Here is a 13,060-nt window from a genome sequence, read left to right on the forward strand (position 1 = left end):
CCATCCTCAGCATCTTCACTCACCTCCCAATTACACAACCTGCAGAAACCCATCCACAGCATCTTCACTCACCTCCCAATAACACAATCTGCAGAAACCCATCCCCAACATCTCCACTCACCTCCCAATAACACAACCTCCAGAAACCCATCCTCCGCATCTTCAATCACCTTCCAATAACACAAACTGCAGAAACCCATCCTCAGCATCTCCACTCACCTCCCAGTAACACAACCTGCAGAAACCCATCCTCAGCATCTTCCCTAACCTCCCAATAACACAACCTGCAGAAACCCATCCTCAGCATCTCCACTAAACTTCCAATAACTCAACCTGCAGAAACCCATCCTCAGCAACTTGACTCACCTCCCAATAACACAACCTGCAGAAACCTATCCTCAGCATCTCCACTCACCTCCCAATAACACAACCTCCAGAAACCCATCCTCAGCATCTCCACTCACCTCCCAATAACACAACCTGCAGTAACCCATCCTCAGCATCTCCACTCACCTTCCAATAACACAACCTCCAGAAACCCATCCTTAGTATCTTCTCTCACCATCCAATAACCCAACCTGCAGAAACCAATCCTCAGCATCTTCACTAACCTCCCAATAACACAACCTGCAGAAACCCATCCTCAGCATCTTCACAGATCTCCCAATTACACAACCTGCAGAAACCCATCCACAGCATCTTCACTAACCTTCCAATAACACAACCTGCAGAAACCCATCCTCAGCATCTCCACTCAACTCCCAATAACACAACCTACAGAAACCCATCCTCAGCATCTCCACTCACCTCCCAGTAACACAAACTGCAGAAACCCATCCTCAGCATCTCCACTCAACACCCTGTAACACAACCTGTAGAAACTCATCCTCAGCATCTTCACTCACCTCCCAATAACACAACCTTCAGAAACCCATCCTCAGCATCTCCACTCACCTGCCAATAACACAACCTGCAGAATCCCATCCTCAGCATTTTCACTACCCTTCCAATAACACAACCTGCAGAAACCCATCCTCAGCATCTCCACTCACATCCCAATAACACAACCTGCAGGAACCCATCCTCAGTATCTTCACTCACCTTCCAATAACACAATCTGCAGAAACCAATCCTCAGCATCTCCACTCACCTCCTAATAACACAACCTGCAGAAACCCATTCTCAGAATCTTCACTCACCACCCAATAACACAACCTGCAGATACCTATCCTCAGCATCTCCACACACCTCCCAATAACACAACCTGCAGAAAATCCATCCTCAGCATCTTCACTCACCTCCCAATAACACAACCTGCAGAAACCCATCCTCAGTATCTTCCCTAACCTCCCAATAACACAACCTGCAGAAACCCATCCTCAGCATCTCCACTAAACTTCCAATAACTCAACCTGCAGAAACCCATCCTCAGCAACTTGACTCACCTCCCAATAACACAACCTGCAGAAACCTATCCTCAGCATCTCCACTCACCTCCCAATAACACAACCTCCAGAAACCCATCCTCAGCATCTCCACTCACCTCCCAATAACACCACCTGCAGTAACCCATCCTCAGCATCTCCACTCACCTTCCAATAACACAACCTCCAGAAACCCATCCTTAGTATCTTCTCTCACCATCCAATAACCCAACCTGCAGAAACCAATCCTCAGCATCTTCACTAACCTCCCAATAACACAACCTGCAGAAACCCATCCTCAGCATCTTCACAGATCTCCCAATTACACAACCTGCAGAAACCCATCCACAGCATCTTCACTAACCTTCCAATAACACAACCTGCAGAAACCCATCCTCAGCATCTCCACTCACCTCCCAATAACACAACCTACAGAAACCCATCCTCAGCATCTCCACTCACCTCCCAGTAACACAAACTGCAGAAACCCATCCTCAGCATCTCCACTCAACACCCTGTAACACAACCTGTAGAAACTCATCCTCAGCATCTTCACTCACCTCCCAATAAGACAACCTTCAGAAACCCATCCTCAGCATCTCCACTCACCTGCCAATAACACAACCTGCAGAATCCCATCCTCAGCATTTTCACTACCCTTCCAATAACACAACCTGCAGAAACCCACCCTCAGCATCTCCACTAAACTTCCAATAACACAACCTGCAGAAACCCATCCTCAGCATCTTCACTCATCTCCCAACAACACAACCTGCAGAAACCCATCCTCAGCATCTCCAATCACCTTCCAATAACACAACCTGCAGAAACCCATCCTCAGCATCTCCACTCACATCCCAATAACACAACCTGCAGGAACCCATCCTCAGTATCTTCACTCACCTTCCAATAACACAATCTGCAGAAACCAATTCTCAGCATCTCCACTCACCTCCTAATAACACAACCTGCAGAAACCCATTCTCAGAATCTTCACTCACCACCCAATAACACAACCTGCAGATACCTATCCTCAGCATCTCCACACACCTCCCAATAACACAACCTGCAGAAAATCCATCCTCAGCATCTTCACTCACCTCCCAATAACACAACCTGCAGAAACCCATCCTCAGCATCTTCACTCACCTCCCAATTACACAACCTGCAGAAACCCATCCACAGCATCTTCACTCACCTCCCAATAACACAACCTGCAGAAACCCATCCTCAGCATCTCCACTCACCTCCCAGTAACACAGCCTGCAGAAACCCATCCTCAACATCTTCACTAACCTTCCAATAACACAACCTGCAGAAACCCATCCTCAGCATCTCCACTAAACGTCCAATAACTCAACCTGCAGAAACCCTTCCTCAGCATCTTCACTCACCTCCCAATAACACAACCTGCAGAAACCCATCCTCAGCATCTCCACTCACCTCCCAATAACACAACCTGCAGAAACCCATCCTCAGCATCTCCACTCACCTTCCAATAACACAACCTGCAGAAATCCATCCTCAGCATCTCCACCCACCTCCCAATAACACAACCTGCAGAAACCCATCCTCAGCATCTCCACTCACCTTCCAATAACACAACCTGTAGAAACCCATCCTCAGCATCTCCACCCACCTCCCAATAATACAACCTGCAGAAACCCATCCTCAGCATCTCCACTAAACTTCCAAAATCACAACCTGCAGAAACCCATCCTCAGCATCTTCACTCATCTCCCAAAAACACAACCTACAGAAACCCATCCTCAGCATCTCCACTCACCTTCCAATAACACAACCTGCAGAAACCCATCCTCAGCATCTCCACCCACCTCTCAATAACACAACCTGCAGAAACCCATCCTCAGCATCTCCACTCACCTTCCAATAACACAACCTGTAGAAACCCATCCTCAGCATCTCCACCCACCTCCCAATAACACAACCTGCAGAATCCCATCCTCAGCATTTTCACTACCCTTCCAATAACACAACCTGCAGAAACCCACCCTCAGCATCTCCACTAAACTTCCAATAACACAACCTGCAGAAACCCATCCTCAACATCTTCACTCATCTCTCAACAACACAACCTGCAGAAACCCATCCTCAGCATCTCCACTCACCTTCCAATAACACAACCTGCAGACACCCATCCTCAGCATCTCCACCCACCTCCCAATAACACAACCTGCAGAAACCCATCCTCAGCATCTCCACTCACCTTCCAATAACACAACCTGCAGACACCCATCCACTGCATCTCCACTCACCTTCCAATAACACAACCTGCAGGAACCCATCCTCAGTATCTTCACTCACCTTCCAATAACACAAACAGCAGAAATCCATCCTCAGCATCTTCACTAACCTCCCAATAACACAACCTGCAGAAACCCATCCTCAGCATCTCCACTAAACTTCCAAAATCACAACCTGCAGAAACCCATCCTCAGCATCATCACTCACCTCCCAGTAACACAACCTTCAGAAACCCATCCTCAGCATCTCCACTCACCTCCCAATAACACAACCTGCAGAATCCCATCCTCAGCATTTTCACTACCCTTCCAATAACACAACCTGTAGAAACCGACCCTCATCATCTCCACTAAACTTCCAATAACACAACCTGCAGAAACCATCCTCAGCATCTTCACTCATCTCCCAATAACACAACCTGCAGAAACCCATCCTCAGCATCTCCACTCACATCTCAATAACACAACCGGCAGGAACCCATCCTCAGTATCTTCACTCACCTTCCAATAACACAACCTGCAGAAACCCATCCTCATCATCTCCACTCACCTCCCAATAACACAACCTGCAGAAACCCATCCTCATCATCTCCACTCACCTCCCAATAACACAACCTGCAGAAACCCATCCTCAGCATCTCCACTCACCTCCCAATAACACAACCTGCAGAAACCCATCCTCAGCATCTCCACTCACCTTCCAATAACACAACCTGCAGAAACCCATCCTCAGCATCTCCACCCACCTCCCAATAACACAACCTGCAGAAACCCATCCTCAGCATCTCCACTCACCTTCCAATAACACATCCTGCAGAAACCCTTCCACAGCATCTCAACTCACCTCCCAGTAACACAACCTGCAGAAACCCATCCTCAGCATCTCCACTCACGTCCCAATAACACAACCTGCAGAAACCCATCCTCAGCATCTTCACTCACCTCCCAGTAACACAACCTGCAGAAACCCATCCTCAGCATCTCCACTCACCTCCCAGTAACACAACCTGCAGAAACCCATCCTCAGCATCTCCACTCACCTCCCAATAACACAATCTGCAGAAACCCATCCTCAGCATCTTCACTCACCTTCCAATAACACAACCTGCAGAAACCCATCCTCAGCATCTCCACACACCTTCCAATAACACAACCTGCAGAAACCCATACTCAGCATCTTCACTCACCTTCCAATAACACAACCTGCAGAAACCCATCCTCAGCATCTCCACTCACCTCCCAGTAACACAACCTGCAGAAACCCATCCTCAGCATCTCCACTCACCTCCCAGTAACACAACCTGCAGAAACCCATCCTCAGCATCTCCACTCACCTCCCAATAACACAATCTGCAGAAACCCATCCTCAGCATCTTCACTCACCTTCCAATAACACAACCTGCAGAAACCCATCCTCAGCATCTCCACACACCTTCCAGTAACACAACCTGCAGAAACCCATCCTCAGCATCTCCACTCACCTCCCAATAACACAATCTGCAGAAACCCATCCTCAGCATCTTCACTCACCTCCCAATAACACAATCTGCAGAATCCCATCCTCAGCATCTCCACAAACCTCCCAATAAAGCAACCTGCAGAAACCCATCCTCAGCATCTCCAATCACCTCCCTATAACACAATCTGCAGAAACCCATCCTCAGCATCTTCACTCAGCTCCCAATAACACAACCTGCAGAAACCCATCCTCAGCATCTCCACTCACCACCCAATAACACAACCGGCAGAAACCCATCCTCAGCATCTTCACTCACCTCCCAATAACACAACCTGCAGAAACACATCCTCAGCATCTCCACTCACCTCCCAATAACACAACCTGCAGAAACCCATCCTCAGCATCTCCACTCACCGTCCAATAACACAACCTGCAGAAACCCATCCTCAGCATCTCCACTCACCTCCCAATAACACAACCTGCAGAAACCCATCCTCAGCATCTTCACTCAGCTCCCAATAACGCAAACTGCATAAACCCATCCTCAGCATCTCCACTAACCTCCCAATAACGCAACCTGCAGAAACCCATCCTCAGCATCTTCACTCACCTCGCAATAACACAACCTGCAGAAACCCATCCTCAGCATCTTCAATAACCTTTCTAGAACAAAACCTTCAGAAACCCATCCTCAGCATCTCCACTCACCTCCCAATAACACAACCTGTAGAAACCCATCCTCAGCATCTTCACTCACCTTGCAATAACACAACTGCATAAACCCATCCTCAGCATCTCCACTAACCTCCCAATAACGCAACCTGCAGAAACCCATCCTCAGCATCTTCACTCACCTCGCAATAACACAACCTGCAGAAACCCATACTCAGCATCTTCACTCACCTCCCAATATTGTTGGAGAGGACAGTGTGAAACAGATTGGTAAGCTCGAGGAAATACTTGTTAGGAAGGAAGATGTGTTGGGCATTTTGAAAAACTTGAGGATAGACAAGTCCCCCGGGCCTGACGGGATATATCCAAGGATTCTATGGGAAGCAAGAGATGAAATTGCAGAGCCGTTGGCAATGATCTTTTCGTCCTCACTGTCAACAGGGGTGGTACCAGGGGATTGGAGAGTGGCGAATGTCGTGCCCCTGTTCAAAAAAGGAACTAGGGATAACCCTGGAAATTACAGGCCAGTTAGTCTTACTTCGGTGGTAGGCAAAGTAATGGAAAGGGTACTGAAGGATAGGATTTCTGAGCATCTGGAAAGACACTGCTTGATTAGGGATAGTCAGCACGGATTTGTGAGGGGTAGGTCTTGCCTTACAAATCTTATTGAATTCTTTGAGGAGGTGACCAAGCATGTGGATGAAGGTAAAGCAGTGGATGTAGTGTACATGGATTTTAGTAAGGCATTTGATAAAGTTCCCCATGGTAGGCTTATGCAGAAAGTAAGGAGGCATGGGATAGTGGGAAATTTGGCCAGTTGGATAACGAACTGGCTAACCGATAGAAGTCAGAGAGTGGTGGTGCATGGCAAATATTCAGCCTGGATCCCAGTTACCAGTGGCGTGCCGCAGGGATCAGTTCTGGGTCCTCTGCTGTTTGTGATTTTCATTAATGACTTGGATGAGGGAGTTGAAGGGTGGGTCAGTAAATTTGCAGACGATACGAAGATTGGTAGAGTTGTGGATAGTAAGGAGGGCTGTTGTCGGCTGCAAAGAGACATAGATAGGATGCAGAGCTGGGCTGAGAAGTGGCAGATGGAGTTTAACCCTGAAAAGTGTGAGGTTGTCCATTTTGGAAGGACAAATATGAATGCGGAATATAGGGTTAACGGTAGAGTTCTTGGCAATGTGGAGGAGCAGAGAGATCTTGGGGTCTATGTTCATACATCTTTGAAAGTTGCCACTCAAGTGGATAGAGCTGTGAAGAAGGCCTATGGTGTGCTCGCGTTCATTAACAGAGGGATTGCATTTAAGAGCCGTGAGGTGATGATGCAGCTGTACAAAACTTTGGTAAGGCCACATTTGGAGTACTGTGTACAGTTCGGGTCGCCTCATTTTAGGAAGGATGTGGAAGCTCTGGAAAAGGTGCAAAGAAGATTTACCAGGATGTTGCCTGGAATGGAGAGTAGGTCTTACGAGGAAAGGTTGAGGGTGCTAGGCCTTTTCTCATTAGAGCGGAGAAGGATGAGGGGCGACTTGATAGAGGTTTATAAGATGATCAGGGGAATAGATAGAGTAGACAGTCAGAAACTTTTTCCCCGGGAGGAACACACCATTACAAGGGGACATAAATTTAAGGTGAAAGGTGGAAGATATAGGAGGGATATCAGAGGTAGGTTCTTTACCCAGAGAGTAGTGGGGGCATGGAATGCACTGCCTGTGGAAGGAGTTGAGTCGGAAACATTAGGGACCTTCAAGCAGCTATTGGATAGGTACATGGATTACGGTAAAATGATATAGTGTAGATTTATTTGTTCTTAAGGGCAGCATGGTAGCATTGTGGATAGCGCAATTGCTTCACAGCTCCATGGTCCCAGGTTCGATTCCGGCTTGGGTCATTGTCTGTGCGGAGTCTGCACGTCCTCCCCGTGTCTGCGTGGGTTTCCTCCGGGTGCTCCGGTTTCCTCCCACAGTCCAAAGATGTGCGGGTTAGGTGAATTGGCCAATGATAAATTGCCCTTAATGTCCAAATTGCCCTTGGTGTTGGGTGGAGGTGTTGAGTTTGGGTATGGTGCTCTTTCCAAGAGCCGGTGCAGACTCAAAGGGCCGAATGGCCTCCTTCTGCACTGTAAATTCAATGATAATCTATGATTAATCTAGGACAAAGGTTCGGCACAACATCGTGGGCCGAAGGGCCTGTTCTGTGCTGTATTTTCTATGTTCTATGTTTTTAAACCCATTCTCAGCATCTCCACTCACCTCCCAATAACACAACCTGCAGAAACCCATCCTCAGCATCTCCACTCACCTCCCAGTAACACAACCTGCAGAAACCCATCTTCAGCATCTCCACCCACCTTCCAATAACACAACCTGCAGAAACCCATCCTCAGCATCTCCACCCACCTCCCAATAACACAACCTGCAGAAACCCATCCTCAGCATCTCCACTCACCTTCCAATAACACAACCTGCAGACACCCATCCACTGCATCTCCACTCACCTTCCAATAACACAACCTGCAGGAACCCATCCTCAGTATCTTCACTCACCTTCCAATAACACAAACAGCAGAAATCCATCCTCAGCATCTTCACTAACCTCCCAATAACACAACCTGCAGAAACCCCATCCTCAGCATCTCCACTAAACTTCCAAAATCACAACCTGCAGAAACACATCCTCAGCATCATCACTCACCTCCCAATAACACAACCTTCAGAAACCCATCATCAGCATCTCCACTCACCTCCCAATAACACAACCTGCAGAATCCCATCCTCAGCATTTTCACTACCCTTCCAATAACACAACCTGCAGAAACCGACCCTCATCATCTCCACTAAACTTCCAATAACACAACCTGCAGAAACCCATCCTCAGCATCTTCACTCATCTCCCAACAACACAACCTGCAGAAACCCATCCTCAGCATCTCCAATCACCTCCCAATAACACAACCTGCAGAAACCCATCCTCAGCATCTCCACTCACATCTCAATAACACAACCGGCAGGAACCCATCCTCAGTATCTTCACTCACCTTCCAATAACACAACCTGCAGAAACCCATCCTCAGCATCTTCACTCATCTCCCAACAACACAACCTGCAGAAACCCATCCTCATCATCTCCACTCACCTCCCAATAACAGAACCTGCAGAAACCCATCCTCAGCATCTCCACTCACCTACCAATAACACAACTGCAGAAACCTAACCTCAGCATCTTCACTCACCTCCCAATAACACAACCTGCAGAAACCCATCCTCAGCATCTCCACTCCGCTCCTAATAACACAACCTGCAGAAACCCATCCTCAGCACCTTCACTCAGCTACCAATAACACAACCTGCAGAAACCCATCCTCAGCATCTCCACTCACCTCCCAATAACATAACCTGCAGAATCCCATCCTCAGCATTTTCACTACCCTTCCAATAACACAACCTGCAGAAACCCATCTTCAGCATGTCCACTAAACTACCAATAACACAACCTGCAGAAACCCATCCTCAGCATCTTCACTCAGCTCCCAATAACGCAAACTGCATAAACCCATCCTCAGCATCTCCACTAACCTCCCAATAACGCAACCTGCAGAAACCCATCCTCAGCATCTTCACTCACCTCGCAATAACACAACCTGCAGAAACCCATCCTCAGCATCTTCAATAACCTTTCTAGAACAAAACCTTCAGAAACCCATCCTCAGCATCTCCACTCACCTCCCAATAACACAACCTGTAGAAACCCATCCTCAGCATCTTCACTCACCTTGCAATAACACAACTGCATAAACCCATCCTCAGCATCTCCACTAACCTCCCAATAACGCAACCTGCAGAAACCCATCCTCAGCATCTTCACTCACCTCGCAATAACACAACCTGCAGAAACCCATACTCAGCATCTTCACTCACCTCCCAATATTGTTGGAGAGGACAGTGTGAAACAGATTGGTAAGCTCGAGGAAATACTTGTTAGGAAGGAAGATGTGTTGGGCATTTTGAAAAACTTGAGGATAGACAAGTCCCCCGGGCCTGACGGGATATATCCAAGGATTCTATGGGAAGCAAGAGATGAAATTGCAGAGCCGTTGGCAATGATCTTTTCGTCCTCACTGTCAACAGGGGTGGTACCAGGGGATTGGAGAGTGGCGAATGTCGTGCCCCTGTTCAAAAAAGGAACTAGGGATAACCCTGGAAATTACAGGCCAGTTAGTCTTACTTCGGTGGTAGGCAAAGTAATGGAAAGGGTACTGAAGGATAGGATTTCTGAGCATCTGGAAAGACACTGCTTGATTAGGGATAGTCAGCACGGATTTGTGAGGGGTAGGTCTTGCCTTACAAATCTTATTGAATTCTTTGAGGAGGTGACCAAGCATGTGGATGAAGGTAAAGCAGTGGATGTAGTGTACATGGATTTTAGTAAGGCATTTGATAAAGTTCCCCATGGTAGGCTTATGCAGAAAGTAAGGAGGCATGGGATAGTGGGAAATTTGGCCAGTTGGATAACGAACTGGCTAACCGATAGAAGTCAGAGAGTGGTGGTGCATGGCAAATATTCAGCCTGGATCCCAGTTACCAGTGGCGTGCCGCAGGGATCAGTTCTGGGTCCTCTGCTGTTTGTGATTTTCATTAATGACTTGGATGAGGGAGTTGAAGGGTGGGTCAGTAAATTTGCAGACGATACGAAGATTGGTGGAGTTGTGGATAGTAAGGAGGGCTGTTGTCGGCTGCAAAGAGACATAGATAGGATGCAGAGCTGGGCTGAGAAGTGGCAGATGGAGTTTAACCCTGAAAAGTGTGAGGTTGTCCATTTTGGAAGGACAAATATGAATGCGGAATATAGGGTTAACGGTAGAGTTCTTGGCAATGTGGAGGAGCAGGGAGATCTTGGGGTCTATGTTCATACATCTTTGAAAGTTGCCACTCAAGTGGATAGAGCTGTGAAGAAGGCCTATGGTGTGCTCGCGTTCATTAACAGAGGGATTGCATTTAAGAGCCGTGAGGTGATGATGCAGCTGTACAAAACTTTGGTAAGGCCACATTTGGAGTACTGTGTACAGTTCGGGTCGCCTCATTTTAGGAAGGATGTGGAAGCTCTGGAAAAGGTGCAAAGAAGATTTACCAGGATGTTGCCTGGAATGGAGAGTAGGTCTTACGAGGAAAGGTTGAGGGTGCTAGGCCTTTTCTCATTAGAGCGGAGAAGGATGAGGGGCGACTTGATAGAGGTTTATAAGATGATCAGGGGAATAGATAGAGTAGACAGTCAGAAACTTTTTCCCCGGGAGGAACACACCATTACAAGGGGACATAAATTTAAGGTGAAAGGTGGAAGATATAGGAGGGATATCAGAGGTAGGTTCTTTACCCAGAGAGTAGTGGGGGCATGGAATGCACTGCCTGTGGAAGGAGTTGAGTCGGAAACATTAGGGACCTTCAAGCAGCTATTGGATAGGTACATGGATTACGGTAAAATGATATAGTGTAGATTTATTTGTTCTTAAGGGCAGCATGGTAGCATTGTGGATAGCGCAATTGCTTCACAGCTCCATGGTCCCAGGTTCGATTCCGGCTTGGGTCATTGTCTGTGCGGAGTCTGCACGTCCTCCCCGTGTCTGCGTGGGTTTCCTCCGGGTGCTCCGGTTTCCTCCCACAGTCCAAAGATGTGCGGGTTAGGTGAATTGGCCAATGATAAATTGCCCTTAATGTCCAAATTGCCCTTGGTGTTGGGTGGAGGTGTTGAGTTTGGGTATGGTGCTCTTTCCAAGAGCCGGTGCAGACTCAAAGGGCCGAATGGCCTCCTTCTGCACTGTAAATTCAATGATAATCTATGATTAATCTAGGACAAAGGTTCGGCACAACATCGTGGGCCGAAGGGCCTGTTCTGTGCTGTATTTTCTATGTTCTATGTTTTTAAACCCATTCTCAGCATCTCCACTCACCTCCCAATAACACAACCTGCAGAAACCCATCCTCAGCATCTCCACTCACCTCCCAGTAACACAACCTGCAGAAACCCATCTTCAGCATCTCCACCCACCTTCCAATAACACAACCTGCAGAAACCCATCCTCAGCATCTCCACCCACCTCCCAATAACACAACCTGCAGAAACCCATCCTCAGCATCTCCACTCACCTTCCAATAACACAACCTGCAGACACCCATCCACTGCATCTCCACTCACCTTCCAATAACACAACCTGCAGGAACCCATCCTCAGTATCTTCACTCACCTTCCAATAACACAAACAGCAGAAATCCATCCTCAGCATCTTCACTAACCTCCCAATAACACAACCTGCAGAAACCCCATCCTCAGCATCTCCACTAAACTTCCAAAATCACAACCTGCAGAAACACATCCTCAGCATCATCACTCACCTCCCAATAACACAACCTTCAGAAACCCATCATCAGCATCTCCACTCACCTCCCAATAACACAACCTGCAGAATCCCATCCTCAGCATTTTCACTACCCTTCCAATAACACAACCTGCAGAAACCGACCCTCATCATCTCCACTAAACTTCCAATAACACAACCTGCAGAAACCCATCCTCAGCATCTTCACTCATCTCCCAACAACACAACCTGCAGAAACCCATCCTCAGCATCTCCAATCACCTCCCAATAACACAACCTGCAGAAACCCATCCTCAGCATCTCCACTCACATCTCAATAACACAACCGGCAGGAACCCATCCTCAGTATCTTCACTCACCTTCCAATAACACAACCTGCAGAAACCCATCCTCAGCATCTTCACTCATCTCCCAACAACACAACCTGCAGAAACCCATCCTCATCATCTCCACTCACCTCCCAATAACAGAACCTGCAGAAACCCATCCTCAGCATCTCCACTCACCTACCAATAACACAACTGCAGAAACCTAACCTCAGCATCTTCACTCACCTCCCAATAACACAACCTGCAGAAACCCATCCTCAGCATCTCCACTCCGCTCCTAATAACACAACCTGCAGAAACCCATCCTCAGCACCTTCACTCAGCTACCAATAACACAACCTGCAGAAACCCATCCTCAGCATCTCCACTCACCTCCCAATAACATAACCTGCAGAATCCCATCCTCAGCATTTTCACTACCCTTCCAATAACACAACCTGCAGAAACCCATCTTCAGCATGTCCACTAAACTACCAATAACACAACCTGCAGAAACCCATCCTCAGCATCTTCACTCAGCTCCCAATAACGCAAAC

General features: G+C 47.7%; 1 long non-coding RNA gene across 3 annotated transcripts in view; it reads right to left on the reverse strand.

The window, feature by feature from the left end:
* LOC140405552 (uncharacterized) overlaps positions 1–13,060 on the reverse strand; it is a 691,865-nt gene that overhangs the window by 454,642 nt on the left and 224,163 nt on the right. The window lies entirely within an intron of this gene.

Source organism: Scyliorhinus torazame, unplaced genomic scaffold (assembly GCF_047496885.1).
Source record: "Scyliorhinus torazame isolate Kashiwa2021f unplaced genomic scaffold, sScyTor2.1 scaffold_40, whole genome shotgun sequence".
NCBI classification, from domain to species: Eukaryota; Metazoa; Chordata; class Chondrichthyes; order Carcharhiniformes; family Scyliorhinidae; genus Scyliorhinus; species Scyliorhinus torazame.